The 24,198-nt window shown below is 38.1% G+C and overlaps 1 pseudogene; it reads left to right on the plus strand.

The window, feature by feature from the left end:
* Positions 1-23,479: 23,479 nt before the first annotated feature.
* On the plus strand, positions 23,480-23,931 carry LOC124524541 (40S ribosomal protein S23-like; annotated as a pseudogene).
* The last annotated feature ends 267 nt before the right edge of the window (positions 23,932-24,198 follow it).

Genomic DNA, 24,198 nt, shown 5'->3' on the forward strand with positions numbered 1-24,198 from the left:
GTCATTTTATTTAGGCGGAAAGAAGGGGAACCTTGTGGATTCAGGTGGGTAAATGGCGTGGAAGAGGCGGCCAGCAAGGTGGGAGAAGGCGGTGCCAGCCCTGCCACTGACCTGCTGGCTCCGTGCCCTCGGGCAAGTGGCTTCACTCTCGATCCTCTACCCCTCCCTCTGTAAAATGGGACAGCAGCCCAAGGTTGTTGCTTTGTAAGTTGCATGGTGGGGGCTCAGGCTCTCCTCCGAATCTCAAAGGTGCTTGTTTGACAGTAAGTTAAGCTACTTGGAGGTCCATCTCAGGCCCTTTCACTTGCCTGATGAAGGGCAGCCCCACCATCCAGGGCCCGCCCAGGTGCTAGGCTGGCGGGAGGGCCCCTGGGAGAAGGGCACGTAACAATCTTTGATGAGGGAACAAAATGAAAAATCAGAATTTTATTACGGTGTGATCTCCTTTTTGCTAGGAAAAACAATGTATGCACAGAAAAAAGTGGCTGGAAGAATATACCCAAAGTGTTCACAGTCAGGGGTAGAATCTTGTGGATTTTCCCCTTCCTTTTTTTTTTTTTTGTTGTTGTTGTTGGCCTTTATTTTATTTTATCTTTCCCCCTTCTTATCTGAAATTTTCAACCTTTTTTTTTTTTGGTGAAATGGCACACACATACAGAAGACTGCATAAATCATAAATGTGTAGTTGGAAGAAATAATTATAAAGTGAACACTTTCGTTGCCACCCCTTAGACCTCACAAGTGCCCTGCTCCACAAACCATTCCTGCTTCTGGACAGGCAGCTGATTGCCAATCGTCTCTCCATTTTTATTTTTCATAGTTTTACTCCCGGAGCAGACATCCCAAAATAAGAGCCTTTTTTTTTTTTTTTAACTATTTTTGAAATTTATAAAAATGGAATTCTACGGTCTGTACTTCGTGCGTATGCGTCTCTCTCCTTTAAAGCAAGATTATGTCTTTAAAATGTATCCTTGTTTTGCATGTGGCTATGCTTCGTGCATTTTTATGCTAGGCGGTAGTAAATTTTGTGTCTCTATTACAATTCACCTACCCATTCCAGTTCTGGTGGACATCTGGGCTGTCTTCTTTCTACACTTTTCTACAATGGACGTGTCTTTACAGGTGGAGGGCCTGGCACATAGTAGGTGTTCAATTAAAATGTTTTGAACAAATGCATGAAGTGTGACAAGTTTTTTTTTCTTTCAATTGAAGAAAAGATTCAGTGGTACTACAAGGATTGAGAGCGAACGAAGATAGATCAAAGGGAGAATTTTCCAGATTTGTAGATTTTCCCTGGAGCTCAGAAGAGACATATTGGGTTAAAGCAGAAGATTGGTGGGTGTTGTCTCCATTACCTAGAAAAGCCTCAAGCATATTTGGGCGTCCCATTTAAACTACGAATGGAGTAATATTGAAAATGAAGAAAAATTCCCACAATCACTGCGTTACGTGTACGAGTAGAGAAAATTAAAATTTACAGGAAGCATTGCAGCAAAGCAGGCAAAGCACTTCACTGGGAATCAGAGGAGCTGAGTTTAACTCCCAACACCTTCATCAATGAGCAATGTGGCCTTGACTCGTCCTAATATCTCAGAGCCTCAGTTCTCCCATCTGTAAAATGGGACTAATTCCTCAGAGGGTTGGTCAAGTGAGATGGCGTTTTGTAAAGTGATTGCGTTTTGTAAAGGTTTCATATGAAACCAGAGGACAGAGAGCAAACCTTCTAGAAGGTCCGTTTCCTGACGCAGAGCATCCGCTTCCTCACTGCCTCCTCCACACCACCCCTACTCGGGATACAGAAGATACAGAAGTGTCTCGAGGAGACACAGTCTGCCTGTAAAACTGGAAGAAGAGACCAAGTTGAAATAAAAGTCACTGCCATGATTATTAGAAATCTGGGAAGGCCAGGGCCAGGGGCGGGCGCAGGTGACTCCCTGGGAATCCCTACTATCCTGTTCACACTAGCAGGGACGGGACTCGAGCTCTGCCACGCACATAGCAGACACTGCATTTTGAAAGAAAGAATAAAAGTGGCAATATTTTTAAATCACATTTTGGAAGAACTCCCCTCCCCTTGTGGGTGGTATATGTCTTCAAAGAATTGACAAAGTTCTCTAAATCCCTCCTGAAAGCCCACCGAGGTCCAGGAAGGCCCTGTTCCAACCATGCATCAGAGCAGAGTACCTGACCGTGTTTGTTTTTTTTGTTTTTGTTTTTTTTTAGAAAGAGAGAAAAAGAGACAGTGTGGGGGTTGGGGAGGGGGCAGAAGGAGACAGAGAGAGAAAAATCTCAAGCAGACTCCATGCTCAGCATGGAGTCTGACTTGGGCCTGATCCCACTACCCCGGGATCATGAGCTGAGCCGAAATCGAGTCCTATGCTCAACTGACAGAGCCACTCAGGTGCCCCCTTGACCATTTTTTTTGAGGCATTGACGTCTTTGACAGTCTGGGGGAGCCCACAGATCCCTTGTCAGAATAATGTTTAAAACATTTTTTTAAAACGTTTATTTATTTTTGAGAGAGAGAGAGGGAGAGGGAGAGAGAGAATGAGTAGGGTAGGGGCAGAGAGAGAGGAAGACATAGAATCTGAAGCAGGCTCTAGGCTCCAAGCTGTCAGCACAAAGCCTGACGCGGGGCTCGATCATGACACGAGCCTAAGTCAGACGCTTAACTGACAGAGCCACCCAGGCACCCCAGAATAATGTTTTTAAATGGAAATTGTGTGTGTGTGTGTGTGTGTGTGTGTGTGTGTGCGTGCGTGTGTTTAAGTGCATATGCATTTTTGATGAAAATATTTTGTAAGATAGCAAAGAAAATCAATTATATTGAAATACAGTTTTCAACATATTAAAAGAACAAATATGGAAAATAGTAATAGATAGGTTGCCTTATTAGCGCATTAGATAACCAGCTGTAGCAACGGGTCTAACAACTAACATGATTCTGAAATAATGATGGCTCTAAATGATATTTCAAGATGTGTGCAGCAACTGTATTGTGCTAGAAAGACTTCTGTGATTTTTATTGGTGGCATATCCTGGCACTGCTGATGTGACTGGTTTGTTGCCTACTTTCCGAGGGGAAGAAAATGCTATATTTCAGTTATAAAATTAGTGAAAGTAAAGAAAAATAAACTTTTTTTTTTTTTTGCTTATCCAAGTTTAGGGACCTCCTGAAAAATTTTTAAATGTTTTATTTATTTTTTGAGAGAGACAAAATGTGAGCAGGGGAGGGGCAGAGAGGGAGGAGACACAGAATCTAAAGCAGGCTCCAGGCTCTGAGCTGTGAACACAGAGCCCGACGTGGGGCTCAAACCCACAAACAAGGAGATCATGACCTGAGCTGAAGTCAGATGCTCAACCGACTGAGCTGCCCAGGTGCCCCGGAAGCTGTTTTTATCAGTAACAAAGTGTCCCATACTGCATCACTCTGACTTTTTAGGAAAATTTCTCTTTTTACAAACACATGAACACAAAGAGCCAGCACCTACGGAGCCCAAGATGATGAAGGGGACACAGGGGAGGCATAAAAGAGTCCCTACAAGGGTACCTGTTTCGGTCAGATACCACTCTGGTTGTGACACCACAGCCTACCGCAAGTCCCTACCATATTATACACTGGACCAACAGACTGGGTCCAAAACATGGCATTTTAAGATCATGAGAAGCAACTAGTTAGTACAAGGGATAAATTCTGTTTTAAATGCTTTTTAGATTAAAAATAAATAAATAAAAAGACCAAAGCTTACTGCTTTAGATCTTGGAAAACAGATTTCCTTGCCCCACCCCCACCATACGCACAAACTTGAAGGACAACAGTAAGCAGGAAAGAAAGATAATAGCAGGAATAAACAAATTGGGAAACACAAAAACAGTGGAATCAGTAAATAAAACCAAAAGCTGATTCTTTGAGAGAGTTAATAGAAAAGGCCAACCTCTGGCAAATACAATCAAGAAAAAAGGCCCAAATGAAATCAGAAATGAGGAAGTGATTATAATGACAGGTCCAAAAGATTAATAATAGTGAGGGGGGACGTGGTACGTAATTCTTTAGCAAATTTATTTTGTTATCAATTAAACAGACAGGAGGTGACAAAAATATAAAATAATCCAGTTGCTACAAGAGATGTTAAGTTAGGTCAGCAAACAAGGAAGACTCAGAGAATGTGCATTTTATTTAAGAATGACCCTCCCCACCCCTGCCCAGGACATTTGTACCAACGCTGAAGTCTGTAGAGAAATCTATCCAAATTTTACAGGAGAGTGCATTTCCATGTTACATAAATTATTCTTTACCATAGGAAAAATAGGTTAAAAAAAACCTGCTAATTCATTTTGCAAGGCAAATGCAGTCTTGATTTTAAGCCCTGATACAAAATTTGTTTTAAAGGAAACAGGATCCAATATCATTTGAGAGTACAGGCCCAGCAAATAGCGTTCAGCAGCACATTAAGGGACTAAAACACCATAACCACAAAGGGTTTCTCCAGCAATGCAAAGAAAGTTCAGCACAAGGGTATCTATTAATACAACACATCAGATCAATAGATTAAATAATACGAACCATATGCTCATCCTAATGGTTGCCAAAAAATGCATTTCAATAGATGTCAAAACATTTTTAAAAATAGGAAGAGAGTGACACTTCCTTAACATAATAAGGATCTATTTAAAACCAAGCCAGCATCCTTTTTAATGGAAAAACATTACAGATTTTCCCATTAGAAAAGGGAACAAAATAAATAAGCTCTCTATCACCATTATTATTTAATATCATATTGATAAATCTGGCTGATGTAATAAGACATGAAAAAGAAACCATGAGAGTAGTTATTAGAAAGATAGAAAGCTTCATTCGCAGACGATATAATTATAGCCTTTAAAAATCTGATGTTCTCATCTAAACTACCATTAGCAGTAATCCAAAAGTTCAATAACTGGCTCGCTATGGATACATGATAAGTATTTTAAAAATCAATAACTTTCATAAACAAGATAGGAAACAAATTACAGAATGAGATCCAATTCATAATCAAATGTAACTGGGGTGCCTGGGTGGCTCAGTCAGTTAAGCATCTGACTCTTAATCTCAGCACAGGTCTAGATCTCAGGGTCATGAGTTCAAGCTCTACCCTAGGCTCCATGCTGGGTGTGAACCCTACTTTAAAAAAAAATGAAGCACAATCAAATATAACCAATTACATACACAGCCATAATCATGGGATTAAAAAAAAAAAAACTTCAAAAATTTCCTGGAAAGCACAGTAGAGAATATGAGTAATAGAAAAACATCATGTTTCTCAAACAGAAAATCTAAATATTCTGATTTTCTGATTTAGTGATTCAGGATAATATCAAAATGATGCAAAAGGATTTCTTATGGAATTTAACAACATGCACAAAAACACAATTTTGAAAACTACAGGCAAAATGGCAAAGGATATTCTGAAAAAAGAGCAATGATGATAGATGACATTTAAATAAGTCACTGAAGGGGCGCCTGGGTGGCTCAGTTGGTTAAGCGTCCAACTCTTGATTTTGGCTCAGGTCGTGATCTCATGGGTCATGGGATCAAGCCCTGCGTTGGGCTCTGCACTGACAGCATGGAGTCTGCTCAGGATTCTCTCTCTCTCTCTCTCTCTCTCTCCCTCCCTCTCTCTGTCCCTCCCCTGTTCACACACACACTCTCTCTCTCAAATGATAAATAAAATAAACTTTATTTATTTTTTTTTAATTTTTTTTTCAACGTTTTTTTATTTTATTTTTGGGACAGAGAGAGACAGAGCATGAACGGGGGAGGGGCAGAGAGAGAGGGAGACACAGAATCGGAAGCAGGCTCCAGGCTCCGAGCCATCAGCCCAGAGCCTGACGCGGGGCTCGAACTCACGGACCGCGAGATCGTGACCTGGCTGAAGTCGGACGCTTAACCGACTGCGCCACCCAGGCGCCCCTAAAATAAACTTTAAAAATAAATAAATAAGTCACTGAAGAACAATAACCAAAATAAAGATGCACTAGAGCAAAATTAGATCTACAACTTGATGAAATGAAAGGTCCAAAAGCAGACAATGACAAAAGGAGAATTTAACATGTAAAAAGGATGTCCCAAAATGATAGGGAAAGGAAACACCATGGAATAAAAGGGTGGGACAGTAGACAAGCAGAGAACTTAGTTTAGGCGTATACTTAGAAGTAAATTCCAGATTTAGAAGGGATCAACTAAGAAATAAAGAAGACCCTGTGAAATACACAATGGTGTATTTATCCTATCTAAGAAATAATAATGATAGGCCAAGGATAGAAGAAATAGAGATTCAAAGAGGAAAAATTGATAAAGTAAGCTGTATCACAATGCTAAATGTATGCAAACACAAACTAAAAGAAAAAGAAAAGGAATACACTAGGGAAAAGATTACAATCAAATGAGCTCTGAACCATTATTAAAAATTTGATGTTTTTGAGAATCTAAGGAAAGTTAGGACTCTTTCACATATATATGCAGACATGTGTACATACACATACATACAAAGACACAGGAATACACACATTCACACTGACGCCTGCAGACCTACACACACACAGATATGCACACACACAAATGGTAGGTATGCTTGTACAAGGCTGGTGGACTTCCTAAGACTACCTGTAGCCCCAAGATTAAGAATACCTCATCTAGGGGCACCTGGGTGGCTCAGTCCATTAAACAACCAACTCAGGTCGTGATCTCATAGTTTTGTGAGTTTCCATGGATAGCGCAGAGCCTGCTTGGGATTCTCTCCCTCTCTCTCTCTCTCTCTCTCTCTCTCTCCCTCTGCCCTTCCCCTGCTTGCGCACATGGACACACACACTTCCTATCTTTCAAAATAAATAAACTTTTTTAAAAAAGACAATACCTCATCTGGACAGAATAGAGTACATTAAAATATGAAAGAAAACCCCTAAGCCAAATAAATGAGCAGATGACAGGACCAAACAATTCACTTAAAGGGAGATGGAAATAGTAAACTCAAGGACAAATGATCAATAGGCATAAAATATGCTCCAATTTTTGTCTACTAAATTATCAGATTGGTACGAACTGATTTTTAAAAGCAAACTAATGTTGATGAGGTTTCAGGAAAATTGCCACATTGCTGGTCCCTTTTGAAAAGTAATTTAAAATATCTAACAAGAGCCCCACAACATCAATACTTTTTGACCTAATTGTCCTTTTTCTGGGAATTCATGAAATAAATTTCAGGAATAAATCTCCTCAAAGACTTTCATCGCACCATTTATGAATTGTGGGAGTGCAAAAGTAGAACTCTCTGAATAGTAAAAGAAAGGACAGAGGACAGCTAAACAATTTGGGAGGCAACACAATGGAATGATATATGGCCATTAAAATAAAAGTGATGAAAATCTAAAAAGGATTATGATATGTTGAATTAAAAAGTAAAATAAAGTTGTATAGCTTTTATTACAAAAATGATGGTGGATGATACATTTATTTTTTTAATTGCCCTTAATGTTATTACATGAAAAGTTTTACTTATGCTAACTATGGAGAGGGCATCATACTACAGTAGAATATGAGAAAGGGAGGGATTACATGAAAAGTTTTACATGTAATTAAGAAAGGGAGGGATTACATGAAAAGTTTTACTTATGCTAACTATGGAGAGGGCATCATACTACAGTAGAATATGAGAAAGGGAGGGATTATAGAGACGAATGGGGCTGCCATGCAAATCCAGGACCTCCAACATTGTCTAGTTGTACACATGAGCTATCTGGGAAAGTAGGGTCCTAGGAACTTCTATGATGAACTTCTGGTTCCTTATCCTCCTTTCTCTTTTCCCCCTTTTTCTTCTTTCCTTCAACTGGGTGATTCTTTTACTTCATAATCATGGTTTGAGATTCTGCCTCCCCAAATCCTGTCAAACTCATAAAGCATTCAAAACATCTGTGTCAGCACTAGATACAAAGATATTTTAAAGTAATGTGATGTACATGAGCTCAGGTTGAGGGAGATAAAAGTCTCCACATCATATAATGCAACCCTTCTCCAGAATGCAAGCTCCATATCTGTCTTCTTCCACCTCTGAATCTTAAGTAAGCATCCAGAACATATTTGGCACATCATAACTGCTCAAAAAAAACCAGATGGTTGGATGGATGGATGGATGGATGGATGGATGGGACAAAAAAAAAATACCCACCTAAGAAGCAAAGACAAACAAGCTTGAAAACCCTAAAACTGAGCAAACCATTGTTATGGAGGACCACATGGTGATCAAGAGGGGCAAGTCAAAAGATGTTTGGAATTGCTGCAGGCCCACACTCGGGGCGCTTGGCTGCAGCCTTTCCTCCATCTTTCCCATAGGCCACACTAAAAGGTGGTGCACTAAGTCAAGAGGGATAGTCAGACTGGTTAGAGAAGAAGCCTGTATCCCCCACTAACTTGAATGGTAAAAGCAAAATATGCTTAAGTGAACACTGAATGTCCCTGATCTGTAGGGCTCTTTAGTAGAGACCTTTTCCAATCCTCACTGGCATCTGGACCTAAGACTTCACCCAGATGCATAGAATTAGGGACTGGCATTGAGAGTGAGCCAAGAGGCAGTGAGAGGAGAGTTAATCTCAATCCCAAGAATGACTTGGGCTACTGTGTCTGCCCGTGCCCACACTCAGGAGGAAAGGACATGCTCCACAGAGAAATGAGCTTCATTTAGTAGGGAAGCTATTTGTCTTACAAACAGTTACAACCTACACCGTGTGGTAAATTGAATGCCCTGACTAGCCAACCAAACCTTAAGGAACATAAAATTTTTCTTTCTCCTTGTCTGAGATCAAAAGATCTCAGACATACTGCTCCTCTGACATACTTTCTCTGCAAACCCAGACCTGCCTCCGAAGGGTAAGTAAAACAAGGGCAAGCATCAAATTGTTACTTTCACCCAGAATTAAATCAGATATATAAGCTGAACAAATGTTTCCCTATGAAACAAACTTACTCCAAGGAACAGAAGGGGAAATTTTTTAAATAAAATTTATATTTTTCATGAGAGTAGAATATATTATATTTATGAAAAGATAATCATCTGAGATAAGACAATTTTACTTTAAGATGAAAACCATGATTACAGAATTTTTAAATGTAGTAGGGGCAGTGAAGAGCATATTAAACATTGAAGAAAACGGAATTAATAATTTAAATTGTCTGTTAAAAAAAGAAAATCTCCTAGATTTCTGAGAGAAGCATAGCGAAATGAAGGAAGATGAGAAAAAAACATCAGAGCAAATCTCTAAGTGGTGATAAAGGTTTGAGAAAAAAGCACCCATCAGGAGCAGGTAAAATTAATTAAGGGTATACATCTAGACACATCCTGGGGAAATTTCCAAATGTCAAACAAACAAGAAAGGAGTCGAAGATGAATAGAATTTGAATTTTAAAAATAGGATCAGCCAAAATAAAAATAAGAGAATACCCAATAAAAAAATTTAAAAAAAATGAGAAAATACACAAAACTCCTGAAGGAGTAGAAACAGAAAGTGAAAAATGTGAACACTATAAGCAAAGATTGGGAAAGAAAATAAGAAACACCATTAAAAAACCAATGACAGAATTAAGAATATATTAGTCATCACAATAAATAGATCGACAGACCCAACTTCTCTATCAAAAGACTAAGATCATATTGAGTCTAAAAGCAAACTCAGAATGATAATGTTTCAAATAAAAGAATGAGGAAAAAGATATAAGGCAACTGTTGGTCTGCAAAAGAACTACAGGGACAATATTAATATAAACAGTTAAATTCAAACCAAAATTTTAAATAAGATAGGGCTAAATTGCTTTGATAAAGGTAAAATTCTCATTTATGATGTCATGAACTTTAGGCACTAAAAATAACATGACATTACAGTAGACGAAGCGAATATTCACAATGAGAGGCTTTACAAACACTACCCACACTTTCATTTCTGACCATGATGGAGTAACTGGAATCAGACCGGCCCTCCTTCCATAAATATCTAGAAAAGTGAACAGAATACATGAGGCAACTGAGTTCAGGCAAGTCTGAGGTCAAAAAAAAAAAAAAATCACCAATCATGAGGGCACCTGGCTGACTCAGTCGGAAGAGCCTGTAACTCTTGATCTTGGAGTTGTGAGTTCAAACCCCACATTGGGTGCAGAGATTACTTAAAAATAATAAGGGGCACCTGGGTGGCGGTTAAGCATCTGACTTCAGCTCAGGTCATGACCTCAGTCTGTGAGTTTGAGCCCCATGTCGGGCTCTGTGCTGACAGCTAAGAGCCTGGAGCCTGCTTCAGATTCTGTGTCTCCCTCTCTCTCTGCCCCTCCCCTGCTCATGCTTTGTCTCTCTCTGTCTCAAAAATAAATAAAAACATTAAAAATAAAATAAAATAAATAAAACTTTAAAATATTACCAATAATGTAAAGAAACAGAAAAATACAAGCAATTAAAGAAGAGAAAAATCAATCAATTGAAACTGACCCAGAAATGATATACATGTATGTACAAGAACATTAAAACAGTACTATAGCTGTATTTTATATGTTCAAGAAGCTAGAAAAGGTAGAGCAAGTTAAGTGCAGACACAGTAGATATAAAAAATGACCCAAATAGACCTTCTTAGAGATGATAATTACAATATCTGGGATGAAACATACTACAGTGGTTGGGGTTAACAGCAGATTTGACATTGTATAGGAAAAGATTAATGGAGTTGAAGACGTGACAATAGAAACTATCAAGAAGGAAACACAAAGAGTAAGTAGAAGGTGGGGAAGATAGAATAGATGTAGTTTTCCTTGTTTCTTCCATTAAATGTAACTAAAAACCCTAGACATTATATCTATATGTATAAACTATATATATGATAAATACACCATTGTGTATTTCACTGGGTCCTCTAATGTCTTAAATCAATTTAAATCAATTAAATCTTCTAAATCTGGAATTTATTTTTTAGGTTTAGTTTCTCTGCTTGTCTCCTGCCCAAACCCTTTATTCCATGGTGTTTCCTTTTCCTATTTTGTGATATCCTTTTCATATATTAAATTCTCTTATGCCATCATGTTTTTGGACCTTTGGTTTCATCAAGTTCTAGATCGTATTTCCTCTAGTACCCCTATTTTTTTAGTTATTGTCCTTTAATGACTTGTTTAAACGTCATCCATTATTATTGCCCTGTTTTTCAAGAATATCCTTTGTGGGGCACCTGGGCATCTGACTTGCTGCTTTCAGTGCAGATCCCACTTCACATCTTCTGTCCCTCTTTCTCTGTGTTCTTCCCCCACTCATGCACTCTCTCTCTCTCAAAAATAAATTTAAAAAAATTTTTTTAATTAAAAATAAATAAATAAATACAAATGCTACTTTCCTGGTGAAAATATTTTTAAAAAGAATATCCTTTGTTATTTTGCCTGTAGCGTTCAAAATTATTATAATCATGTTTAATTTTTAATTAAAAACTTTAAAATATTTATTTACTTTTGAGAGAGAGAAAGACAGAGCATGAGCAGGGGAGGGGCAGAGAGAGAAGGAGACACAGAATCTGAAGCAGGCTCCAGGCTCCGGGCTGTCAACACAGAGCCCGATGCAGGGCTTAAACCCATGAACCATGAGACCATGACCTGAACTGAAGTTGGACGCTTAAATGACTGAGCCACCCAGATGCCCCTAATTTTTGATGTTTTTAATGTTTATTTATTTTTAAAAGAGAGAGAGAGAGGCAGAGAGAGAAGGAGACAGAGGATCCAAAGTGGGCACTGTGCTGACAGCATAGAGCCCAACGTGGGGCTTGAGCTCACAAACCCAATCATGAGATCATGATCTGAGCCAAAGTTAGACACTTAACCGATTGAACCACCCAGGCACCCCTCAAAATTATTTTTAAATGCATGTTGTCAAATTCCATAAGAAATCATTTTGTATTATTTTGAGATTATCTTAAATCATTAAATCAGAAAATTAGTTTTGTTTTCTTTAGTCAGAAGACTCTGAAAGGCTCTAGAGTGGCAAGAGATCTCAGGTTCAAAGATCAAGAACAAGAAAGCAGTGAGTTCCCTCAGTTTTCTTTTTGCCACATCTACACCAGACTGGGTGCTGGAGTAGGTGGCAATGTGGAAACATGAATGGAAGCAGGTAAAAAAAGGCCACAACAAAAACTTTCTTCCTCTAGCCAAAGGACCAGGAAAAGGGCAGCCTAGGCTGATAGAAAACTTTTAGAAAACTACTACTTGACTACATCCCAACATCAAAGAAAAATCTGAAGCCCCACTGTAACACAGTCTAGGGAAGGACAAGTGGAGAGCTTAGACTTCCATCCTTGTCAGGCTGTCATGAGGAACCTCAATACTTCCACCAGGGTGGTGTCAGAAAAGGCTCAGATGGATTTTCATCCCTGTCAGGTGGTAAAGAGGCACCCCTCCATTGCATCAGTGGATAGGAAGCCTGGACTCCCACCCCTACCTGGAGGTAATGAGGTGCCCTCTCATAGTAGGATAGTGTCAGAGGAAGCTGCGTGGGAAGCAAGGACTTTTGCCACTACTCAGCAATAACAGGGCCATCCCTTCCTGTAGTGCCAACAGAGGTCATGTGGGGAGCAGGAAGAAGGCATTCCTAACTCTTCCAGCCAGGAAGGTATTAGTGGAGGCCTAGTGGGAATGTGGAATTCCCTTGTAGCCCAACAGTAATGAAAAGTGCCCCACCTTGGGTGTCAAAAGAGGGTGAGTAGGAAATTTGGATTACTACTATTGCCTGGCAATATCAAGGCAGTATCAGAGTAAATCAGGTAAAACATAAAGTTTAAGTAAAATAAAAGTCTCATAATATGCCTAAAATGTCCAGCTTTTAATAAAAATCACTCATCATGCCAGGAGCCAGGAAACTCTCCAACTGAAAGAAAAATCACAATCAGTATATCCCTACACTGAGATGCCAAAGATGCTAGAACTCTCTGACAAAAATTTTAAAGCAGTCAAAAGAAAAATGCTCCAATGAGCAATTACAAACATGTTTGAAACAAATGAAAACCTGGGGATTTCCAAGAAACAGAGTCTCAGAAAGAAATGGAAGATATAGGGGCACCTGGATGACTCAGTTGGTTAAGCGTCCAACTTTGGTTCAGGTCATGATCTCACGAATCATGAGTTTGAGCCCTGCCTCAGGCTCTATGCTGATAGCTCAGGGCCTGGAACCTGCTTCAGATTCTGTGTCTCCTTTCTCTGCCCCTCATCTACTCATGCTCTGTCTCTCTCAAAAGTAAATAAATATTAAAAAAAAAAAAGAAATAGAAGATATAAAGAAGACCAAATGAAACATTCGAACTGAAAAATACAATAACCAAAATAAAGGACTCAATGGGTGGGCTCAAGAGTGGAATGGAGAGGATATGGGAAAGAAATCAGTAAATTGGAAGTCACATCAATTGAAATTATCCAACCTGAATAACAGAGAAAAAATATACTGAAAAAAAAAACGAACAAAGCCTAAGGAACCTGTGAAGCTTTAACAAAAAATATAATATTTTTGTCATCAAAGTGATAGAAGGGGAAGAGAAAGAGGTCAGAGATGAAAAAGTACTAAAAAAAAATAGCTGGACAGTTTGGCAAAAGATATAAACTTTCAGATTCAAAAAGCTTTAATGAACCCTAAACAAAACACCAAGAGTTTCATAGTCAGCTTTCTGAAAACTAAAGACAAAACAAACAAAAAACAACTTGAAAGCAGTAAAAGAGAAATAACACCTATCTAGGGGCAATACAATTAGGGTGACAAAGGAGTTATTATTGGAAACCATAGAGGCCAGAGGGAAGTGACACAATATTTTTCAACTGTTCAAAGAAAAGAAATATCAACTTAGAATCCTGTATCCAGAGAAAATATCCTTCAGGAATGAAGAATAAATCAAGACATTCTCAGATGAAGGAAAACTAAGAAAATGTGCTGCCAGAAAACCTACACAAAAGAAAGACTAAAGAAATTTCTCTAAACAGAAAGGAAACAATAAAAAAAGAAATCTTGGAACATCTGGAAGGAATAAAGAACACAGTAGGCAAAACTATGGGTAAATACAAGAGACGCTCCTTCTGTTAAATCTTCTAAATTGTATTTGATGGTTGAAGAAAAATTATAGCACTGTTTGAAATGCTTTGAATTTTCTGTAGAGGAAATATATCTGACAATGATACATAAAGAGGGGAGAATAAAGGGACATAAAGGCAAGTAAGATTTTGAACTGGTAAAATGAGAATACCAGTACACTGTGATAAGTTATATATACAAAATACCTATTGATAGCTAAGTAATGCTTAGAGCAGCCACTAAAAATCTATACAAAGATATACACTACAGACAGTACGAAAGATAAGTCAAGATGGAATTCCAAAAACGTTCAAGTAACCCATAGATGATAGGAAATAGAAAACAGAGATATGAAAAACAGAACAAACAACAAGCAAAAAAGTAAAATGGGAAACTTAAGCCCTAATATATCCATAATTCCATTACATGTAAATGGTCTAAATATATCAATTAAGGGACAGATATTGACAAAATTGATTAAAAGACATGACCAAACTACAAGAAACCCATTTTAAATACAGTTATATAGACAAGTTGAAAGTAAAAATATATGAAAAGATATATCATGCAAACATTAATCAAAATAGACCAGAAATGGCTATATTAATATCAAGTAAAGTAGACTTTAGAGGAATGAAAGTTATTAGAGACAGAGAGAGACATTATATTATGATAAAAAATTAATCCACAAAGACAATACAGCAATCCTTAATCTGTATGCACTAAAATATAAAGCTGAAAAATGTGGGTGCCTAGGTGGCTCAGTTGGTTGTGTCTAACTCTTGATCTCAGCTCAGGACTTGATCTCAGAGTTGTGAGTTCCAGCCCTGTGTTCGGCTCCCCACTGGGCATGGACACTACTTACAAAAAAAAAAAAAAAAAAAAAAAGCTGCAAAATGTGAAGCAAAAACTGGTAGAACTTAAAGATGAAATAAGAAAAATCTCACAATTGGAGTGCCTGGGTGGCTCAGTTGATTAAGCCTCTGACTCTCGGTTTTGGCTCAGGTCATGGTCTCACAGTTCATGAGTTTGAGCCCCACATCAGGCTTTGCATTGACAATGTGGAACCTGCTTGGGATTCTCTCTCCCTCTCTCTCTACCCCACCCCACTTTTTCTCTCTCTCAAAATAAAGAAATAAACTTAAAGAAAGGGTTATCTTTGGGAAAAAAAGAAAAGAAAAACCCACAATTCTGCTTAGAGACTTCCACACTCCTCTCTTAACAATTGGTAGAACAGCTGGACAGAAAATCACAAATATGTAGAAGAACTCAACACCACCACCAACCAAAAGTATTTAATCAACATTTATAGAAAATTCTATCCAAAAAGAAAAGAACATACATTCTCTTCAAGTGCCTACAGGAAATATGCCAAGATAGACCACATTTTGGGCCATAAAAGAAATATCAGCAAATTTAAAAGAATTGGAATAATAGTGTGGTCTTCAAGCACTTGGAATCAAACTAGAAGTCTATAACAGAGAGGTAATAGGAAAATCTCCAAAATCTTGGAAACTAAACAACACTAAATGACTTCTGAATAATCCATGAATCAGAGAGAAAATCTCAAGGAAAAAAAAATTTTTTTTTAAATTTTTTTTTTTCAACGTTTATTTATTTTTGGGACAGAGAGAGACAGAGCATGAACGGGGGAGGGGCAGAGAGAGAGGGAGACACAGAATCGGAAACAGGCTCCAGGCTCTGAGCCATGAGCCCAGAGCCTGACGCGGGGCTCGAACTCACGGACCGCGAGATCGTGACCTGGCTGAAGTCGGACGCTTAACCGACTGCGCCACCCAGGCGCCCCCTCAAGGAAAAATTTTTAAAAAATACAATTGAAGTGAATGAAAGTGAAAATACAACATATCAGAATTTGAAAGACACAACTAGAGAAGGGCTAAGAGGAAAATGTATAACAGTAAATGCATACAGAAAAGAGGAAAGGTCCTAAATTAATAATATAAGCTCCCACATCAGGAATCTAGAAAAAGAGAGAAACTCAAAGCAAGGAGCAAGGAGATAAATATAAGGACAGAAATCAATGAAATTTTAAATTGAAAAACAATAGAGATAATAAATGAAGCAAAGGTCTCCTTTGAAAAGATCAATTTGGTTGAGAAATATCTAGCAATATTAGCAAGAGAGAGAGAGAGAGAGAGAGAGAGAGAGAGAGAAAGCATCTTTACCAATATCAGCAATAAAACAAGAAGAATCACTACAGACTGCAGACATCAAAAATTTTAGGGGAATGTTAAAACAACTCTACACACATAAAATTGAAAATATAGATGAAATGGACTAAATTCCTTGAAAAACACAACCTACCACAACCCAATATTAAATAGATTATTTGAAAATGCCTATAACATAAGAAATTTAATTTGAAACTTAAAAATTCATCCCAAAGAAATCATTGGGCCCAGAGAGCTTCACTGGAAAATTCTACCAAACATATAAAGATTTCACACAAATTTAGTACAATCTCATCTCAAAAAGAGAAAAGAAGGGGACACTTCAAATGCATTTTATGAAGATAGTTTTACTCTTCTACCAAAACCAGACAAAGAAGTACAAAAAATAAAAAAAGAAAGAAAACTACAGACTGATATCAGTCATCATACAGAATTATAAAATCCCTTAACATATATTAACAAATAGAATTGGGGCACCTGGGTGGCTCAGTCGGTTGGGCGTCTGACTTCGGCTCAGGTCATGATCTCGTGGTCCGTGAGTTCGAGCCCCGCGTTGGGCTGTGTGCTGACAGCTCAGAGCCTGGAGCCTGTTTCCGATTCTGTGTCTCCCTCTCTCTCTGACCCTCTCCCGTTCATGCTCTGTCTCTCTCTGTCTCAAAAATAAATAAACGTTAAAAAAAATTAAAAAAAAAAACAAATAGAATTTAGCAATGTATTAAAAGAATTATTCACCATGATCAGGAGGAGTTTGTTTTTAAAATAAAGACTGATGCACCAAATGTCTATTGATGGATGAATGGATAAAGGTGTGGTATATATGTACAGTGGAGTATTTTTTAAAAAAAAATTTTTTTTTTCAACGTTTATTTATTTTTGCGACAGAGAGAGACAAAGCATGAACGGGGGAGGGGCAGAGAGAGAGGGAGACACAGAATCGGAAACAGGCTCCAGGCTCTGAGCCATCAGCCCAGAGCCCGACGCGGGGCTCGAACTCACGGACCGCGAGATCGTGACCTGGCTGAAGTTGGAGGCTTAACCGACTGCGCCACCCAGGCGCCCCATACAGTGGAGTATTATTCGGCAATCAAAAAGAATGAAATCTTGCCATTTGCAACTACGTGGATGGAACTAGAGGGTATCATGCTAAGCGAAATTAGTCAGAGAAAGACAAATATCATATGACTTCACTCATATGAGGACTTTAAGATACAAAACAGATGAACATAAGGGAAGGGAAGCAAAAATAATATAAAAACATGGAGGGGGACAAAATATAACAGACTCTTGAAAATGGAGAACAAACAGAGGTTTACTGGAGGGGTTGTGGGAGTGGGGGATGGGCTAAATGGGTAAGGGGCATTAAGGAATCTACTCCTGAAATCATTGTTGCACTATATGCTAACTAACTTGGGTGTAAATTAAAAAAATAAACATGGTTAAAATTAAAAAAAAAAAAAACGGGTGGTGCAATATTTAAAAGTCAATCAAGGGGCACCTGGGTGGCTTAGTCAGTTAAGCCTCTGACTTAAGCACAGGTCATGATCTCACAGTTCCTGGGTTCAAGCCCCATGTCAGGCTCTGTGCTGAGAGCTCTGAGCCTGGAGCCTGCTTCGGATTCTGTGTCTCCCTCTCTTTGCCCCTCCCCCACTCATTCTCTCCCTCTCTCTCTCTCTCTCCCCCCCCAATAAATAAACATTAAAAAATAAAAAATAAATAAAAGTCAATCAATGTGATCTACCATATTTATGGGCTAAAGAAAAAAATCACATGATCATATCAAGTGATGCAGAAAAAGTATTTGACAAAATCCAACACCAATCCATGATTAAAACTTTAAGAAAAATAGGAATACAGGGAACTTCCTCAGGTTGATATAGCACATATACAAAAAATCTGCTGCTAACATTATACTTGATGGTAAAAGAATGAATACTTTTTGCCTAAGTCTGGGGAAAAGAGAAGGATGTCTGCTATGTCACTCTTATTCAGCTTAGTGCTGGAAGGCCCAGCCAGTGCAATAAGACAAGAAAAAATACAAAGGCTATCACTCAGAAAGAAAGAAATAAAACTGTCCCTCATTACAGATGACATAATTGTTTATGTAGAAAATCCCAAGGAATCTACAAAAACATCCTATAACTAATAAGTGAGTTCAGCAAGGTCACAGGTTCTAAGATAAAAAAAAATTATTAATCAGTTGCATTTCTAAATATATACCAATAAACATGGCACAAAAATTGTAAATGCAATACCACTTACAATTGCTCAAAATAGGGGCGCCTGGGTGGCGCAGTCGGTTAAGCCTCCGACTTCAGCCAGGTCACGATCTCGCGGTCTGTGAGTTCGAGCCCCGCGTCAGGCTCTGGGCTGATGGCTCGGAGCCTGGAGCCTGTTTCCGATTCTGTGTCTCCCTCTCTCTCTGCCCCTCCCCCGTTCATGCTCTGTCTCTCTCTGTCCCAAAAATAAAAACAAAACAAAACAAAAAATGTTGAAAAAAAATTTAAAAAAAAAAACAAAAAAACAATTGCTCAAAATAAAATAAAAAACTTAAGTGTAAATCTAAAAAACATATACAAGACTTGTATCCTGGAAACTATAAAATGCTAATGAAAGAAATCAAAGAAGTTCTAAATAAATAGAGAGACCTATTATGCTCATGTTTTGGAAGAGTCAACATAGTAAAATATCAATTGTCCCCAAAATTGATAAGCAGATTTAATGCAATTTCTATCAAAATCTCAACAAGATTTTTTGTAGATATATACAAGAGTTTTTAAAAATTATATGAAGAGGCAAAAAAACTACAATAGCTGAAACAATTTTGAAAAAAAGGAGGTGGAAGGAATCAATCTATTGAATTTTAAGATACACAGTAATCAAGACCTAAATCAGACAAGAAACTTGTATCAAGAATATATAAAGTGGAGTGCCTAGCTGGCTCAATCAGTGGAGAATGTGACTCGTAATCTCAGGGCCATGAGTTCAAGTCCCATGTTGAATGTGAAGCCTACTTAAAAAAAAAAGAAAAAAGAATATATAAAGAATTCTAACAGCTCAAATATAAGAAGGAAAACAACCCAACTGTTAAAATTGGCAAAAATTGAAACAGATAATTTCACAAAAGATGATGTAAAGTGACAATACAGAAGTATCATCAATCATCTGGGAAATGGAAATCAAAACCTCAATGAGATATCATTACACATTCACTTTAATGGCCAAATTTTTTCTTTTTCTTTTTTTTGCCTTTAGAAGAATGTGCCTTCTTTATTAGCTTATTTCCTGGTTATGTTATAGATTTTGTTACTATTGTGAATCATGTCTTTTTCTCTCTTTTTTTTGATTTATTATTTATCTATCTATTTATTTATTTTAATATAATTTATTGTCAAATTGCCTAACATACAGTGTGTACAGTGAGCTCTTGATTTTGGGGGTAGATTCCCATGGTTCATCACTTACATACAACACCCAGTGCTCATCTCAACAAATGCCCTCCTCAACGCCCATCTCCCATTTTCCCCTCTTCCCCAACCCCCAACAACCCTCAGTTTGTTCTCTGCAGCTAAAAGTCTCTTATGATTTGCTTCTCTCCCTCTCTGTTTGTAACTATTTTTTCCCCTTGCATTCCCCACAGTCTTCTGTTAAGTTTCTAAAGTTCCACATGAGTGAAAACGTATGATATCTGTCTCTCTCTGACTGACTTATTTCGCTTAGCATAATACCTTCCAGTTCCATCCACGTTGCTGCAAATGGCATGATTTCATTCTTTCTCATTGCCAAGTAGTATTCTAGTGGCCAGAATTTAAAACACTGATATCAGCGAGAATGTGGAACCACTGAAACTCCTATGTTGCTGATGAGAATGTAAATTGCATGGCCACCACAGAAAAAAAGTTTAGTAGTTTCTTACAAAGTTACATGTACACTTAGAATACAACCCAGAGAAATGAAACTATAGGTCACATGAAGACTTGTACACAAATATTTATAGCAGCTTTAATCGTTGTAGCCCAAACTGGAAAAAATCCCAATGCCCACTAACTGGTGAGTGGATAACCAAATTGTGGTATATCCATACAATGAAGCACAACTCAGTAACAAAGAGGAATGAACTAGTGACACTAGCAACTACTTGGATGAATCTCAAACTATTATGCAAACCAAGAAATCAGACACAAAAGAGTATAATATCTATTAGTCCCTTTATATGAAATTCTAAAGAGGCAAACCCAATTCCTGGTAACAGGAAACAGAAGAGTTGCTGTTTTGGATCAACATTGAGGGGAGAGGGAAGAGGTTGGATTGGGAAGGCCACAAGGGAACTTTTTGGAATGGTGGAGATGTTCTCTATCTTGACTGGAGCATGGGTCACACTAAACAAAATGCACACTTAAAATGAGTACATTTTAATGTATGTTTTTATTTTATACACAATTAGGTTTTGTTTAAATCAATAAAATTGACTTAAAAGAAACAATTCTCAGCCTTTGATAGATCCAAGAAGGAAATAGAGGAAGTGAATAATATATTTAATTATGATAGATGAGAGAAAAATGAATAGAATATTCTATGCATATATTATTCTCAGAACAGCTTTTAAATTGATGATCTCATAGGTTACCAAGAAAAAAATTAATCCAATAGAAGGAGGATTTCATTGATATGTTCACATACTGAAATGCAATAAAATAAGAAATGGATTGCAAAATAATAAATAAACATCACTTGGAAAATTAAAAATGCCCTCATAAATAAAGCTTAAGTCAAAAACAAAATAAGATTGCAACTATAGGCTGGAAAATAATTATGATAACACTGTATCAAACTTATGAGATGCTAAGGTAATGCTCAGAGGATAATTCATAATTTTTAATGTTATTTACTGTGAAACAAAGAAGACTAGAAATAAATGAACTAAACATTCATTTCAAGAAGTAGAAAAGGAAATTTTACTAGACTTTCCTAAAGAAAAATAATGAATAAGGTTAAAGTTGATGAATTGAAAAAAAAGGAAAGGAAAAATTAAGCCTACATTTTGTTTTAAAAAATAGTAACAATAAGACAGAATTCTGGCAAAATTAATAAATAGAGAGGGATAAGAAAGAAAAACTAAATTAACATATTTGGGTTACATCAGTGAAAATGGCAAGGCAAGGCCATTCAGAAATTCCCTCCTTCATAAAAACAATGAGAAAACTGGCAAAAGTGGTCAAAAATCAACATTTTCAGAACTCTGGAAATTTACCAGAGGCTTGAAGTTATGTGGGAAGTGTTTGTTCAAGGAAAACAGCTGAATCTCAGTAAGAACATAAAACTTTGTGATATTTTAATTGATTTAATCCAATCTACCATTCTCCAGATCTTCAGTATACTTGAAAACTAACAGTCTGCCTTTGGGGTGAAAAACAGTAGCCTGGTGGCTAATAGACTGAGCAGAACAGTACTGTACCTCCTTCAAAGTTTTATTTCCCATCACTTTTCATGATCTGACCTATCTTGTGCATCCTTGGAAGACTCCATGTTCAATGCTATCTTCATTTGACCTGGTTGAGTGCTTGCCCAGTGCAAGAAACCTCTTCCCTAGAGGTGTTTGTCTAAAACTATTACCAGCAATTGTTTAACTTCCTGACTCCCTGAGATGGTAGAAACTAGTTGGACCAAACAATAGACAAAACAAAAAAGCTTGATGAAAGAATCTGGGGGAGCACCTGGGTGGCTTGGTTGGTTGAGCGTCCAACTCACCGTTGTGGGATTGAGCCCCACATTGGGCTCTGTGCTCACAGCATGGAGCCTGCTTGGGATTCTCTCTCTCCGTCTCTCTTTGCCCCTGCCCTGTTTGTGTGCTCTCTCTCGCTCTCTCTCAAAAATAAATAAATAAATAAACTTAAAAAAAAAAAAAAGAATCTGGGGAATGAGATATGCATTGGGCTTTGCAAAATCTCTGAAATTACATTAAAATTTCAGCTTTTTTTTCTTCAGAAATCCACAAACTTATCCTAAAACTCACATGAGAGTACAAGGGAGTAAGAATAGCCAAAACAACCTTGAAAAAGAAAAAGTTAGAACAGTCCAATGTCCCAATTTAAAAAGGTTTTTAATGTTTATTTATTTTTGAGCGAGAGATAGAGCGTGAGTGGGTGAGGGACAGAGAAAGAGAGAGGGAGACACAGAATCTGAAGCAGGCTCCAGGCTCTGAGCTGTCAGTACAGAACCCAAAGTGGGCTAGAATTCACGAACTGTGAGATCATGACCTGAGCAGAAGTTGGACACTTAACTGACTGCGCCACCCAGGCACCCACCAACTTCCCAATTTTAAAACTTAGCACGGGGGTGCCTGGGTGGCGCAGTCGGTTAAGCGTCCGACTTCAGCCAGGTCACGATCTCGCGGTCTGTGAGTTCGAGCCCCACGTCGGGCTCTGGGCTGATGGCTCAGAGCCTGGAGCCTGTTTCCGATTCTGTGTCTCCCTCTCTCTCTGCCCCTCCCCCGTTCATGCTCTGTCTCTGTCTGTCCCAAAAATAAATAAACGTTGAAAAAAAAACTTAAAACTTAGTACAAAGCTGCAGTAATCAAGACAGTGTTGTAAAGGCATAAGAAGAGACATGTAGATCAATGGCATAGAATTGAGAGTCCAGAAGTAAGTAAAGCCATGTATCTATGGTCAGTCAATTAATTTCCAATAAGGGTGCCAAGAAACTTCAATAAGGAAAGAATAGTCTTCTCAATAAATGGTGCAGGAATAACTGACTATCCACATGCATAAGAATAAAGTTGGACAAACGGGCTAAATGGGCGAGGGGCATTAAGGAGGACACTTGTTGGGATGAGCAGTGGGATGGAAGTGATGCATCACTGGGTTCGACTCCTGAAATCGATACTACGCTGTGTGTTAACTAACTTGAATTTAAATAAATAAATTAGAAAAAATACAAAAAAAAAAAAAGAATAAAGTTGGACTCTTACTTCACACCATATAGGAAAATTAACTGAAAGTGGATCAAAGGTAAAACACAGACTAAAATTATAAAACCCTTAGAAGAAAACTAAATTTTAATTTTGATTTTTAATTACACATTATTTTCTTTGATATAACATCTAAAGCTCAAGCAACCAAAAGGGGGAAAGAGATAAATTGAATTTTCCCCAAACCTAAAACTTCCTCTTTCGCTCAGACACATGGTGCCGGCAGCATGGGCAAGTGGCCAGGTATTCATACTGCCAGGAAGTTCTGTAGCCACTGACGAGACTAGAAGTGGCATGATGAATAGTACGAGAAAGCCCAGTTGGGTGCAGCCCTGGAAGCCAACCCTCTTGGAGGCACTTTTCATACCAAGGGAATTGGGCTGGGCAAGTAGAGATGGGAGCCATACAGCCAAATTCTGCCATCAGGAAGTGTGTTAAGGTCCAGCTGATCAAGAATGGGGAAAAAAAATCACAGCCTTTGTACCCAATTATGGTTGTTTGAATTTTATTGAGGAGAATCATGAAGTTCTGTTTGCTGGATTTGATCGCAGAGGCCATGCTGTTGGTGATGTTCCTGGAGTTCACTTTAAGGTTGTCAAAGTAGCCAGTGTCTCTCTTGGCCTTATACAAAGGCAAGAAGGAAAGACCAAGATCATGCGTTTTGATGGTGAAAACATGATAGGAATAAATTTCATGTTCCAAAATTTTTTTTTTAAACTTGAATGCTTTAAAAGAGACTATCAGGGCACCTGCGTGGCTCAGTCGGTTGAGCGTCTGACTTTGGCTCAGGTCATGATCTTGAGGTTCATGAGTTCAAGCCCTGCATCAGGCTCTGTGCTGACAGCTCAGAGCCTGGAACCTGCTTCAGATTCTGTGTGTGTGTCTCTCTCTGCCCCTCCCCTGCTGACACTCTGTCTCTTGCTCTCAAAAATAAACATTAAAAAAT

Source organism: Lynx rufus, unplaced genomic scaffold (assembly GCF_022079265.1).
Source record: "Lynx rufus isolate CCGP_SWC_20201006 ecotype Redwood Valley unplaced genomic scaffold, mLynRuf1.p SCAF_10, whole genome shotgun sequence".
NCBI classification, from domain to species: domain Eukaryota; kingdom Metazoa; phylum Chordata; class Mammalia; order Carnivora; family Felidae; genus Lynx; species Lynx rufus.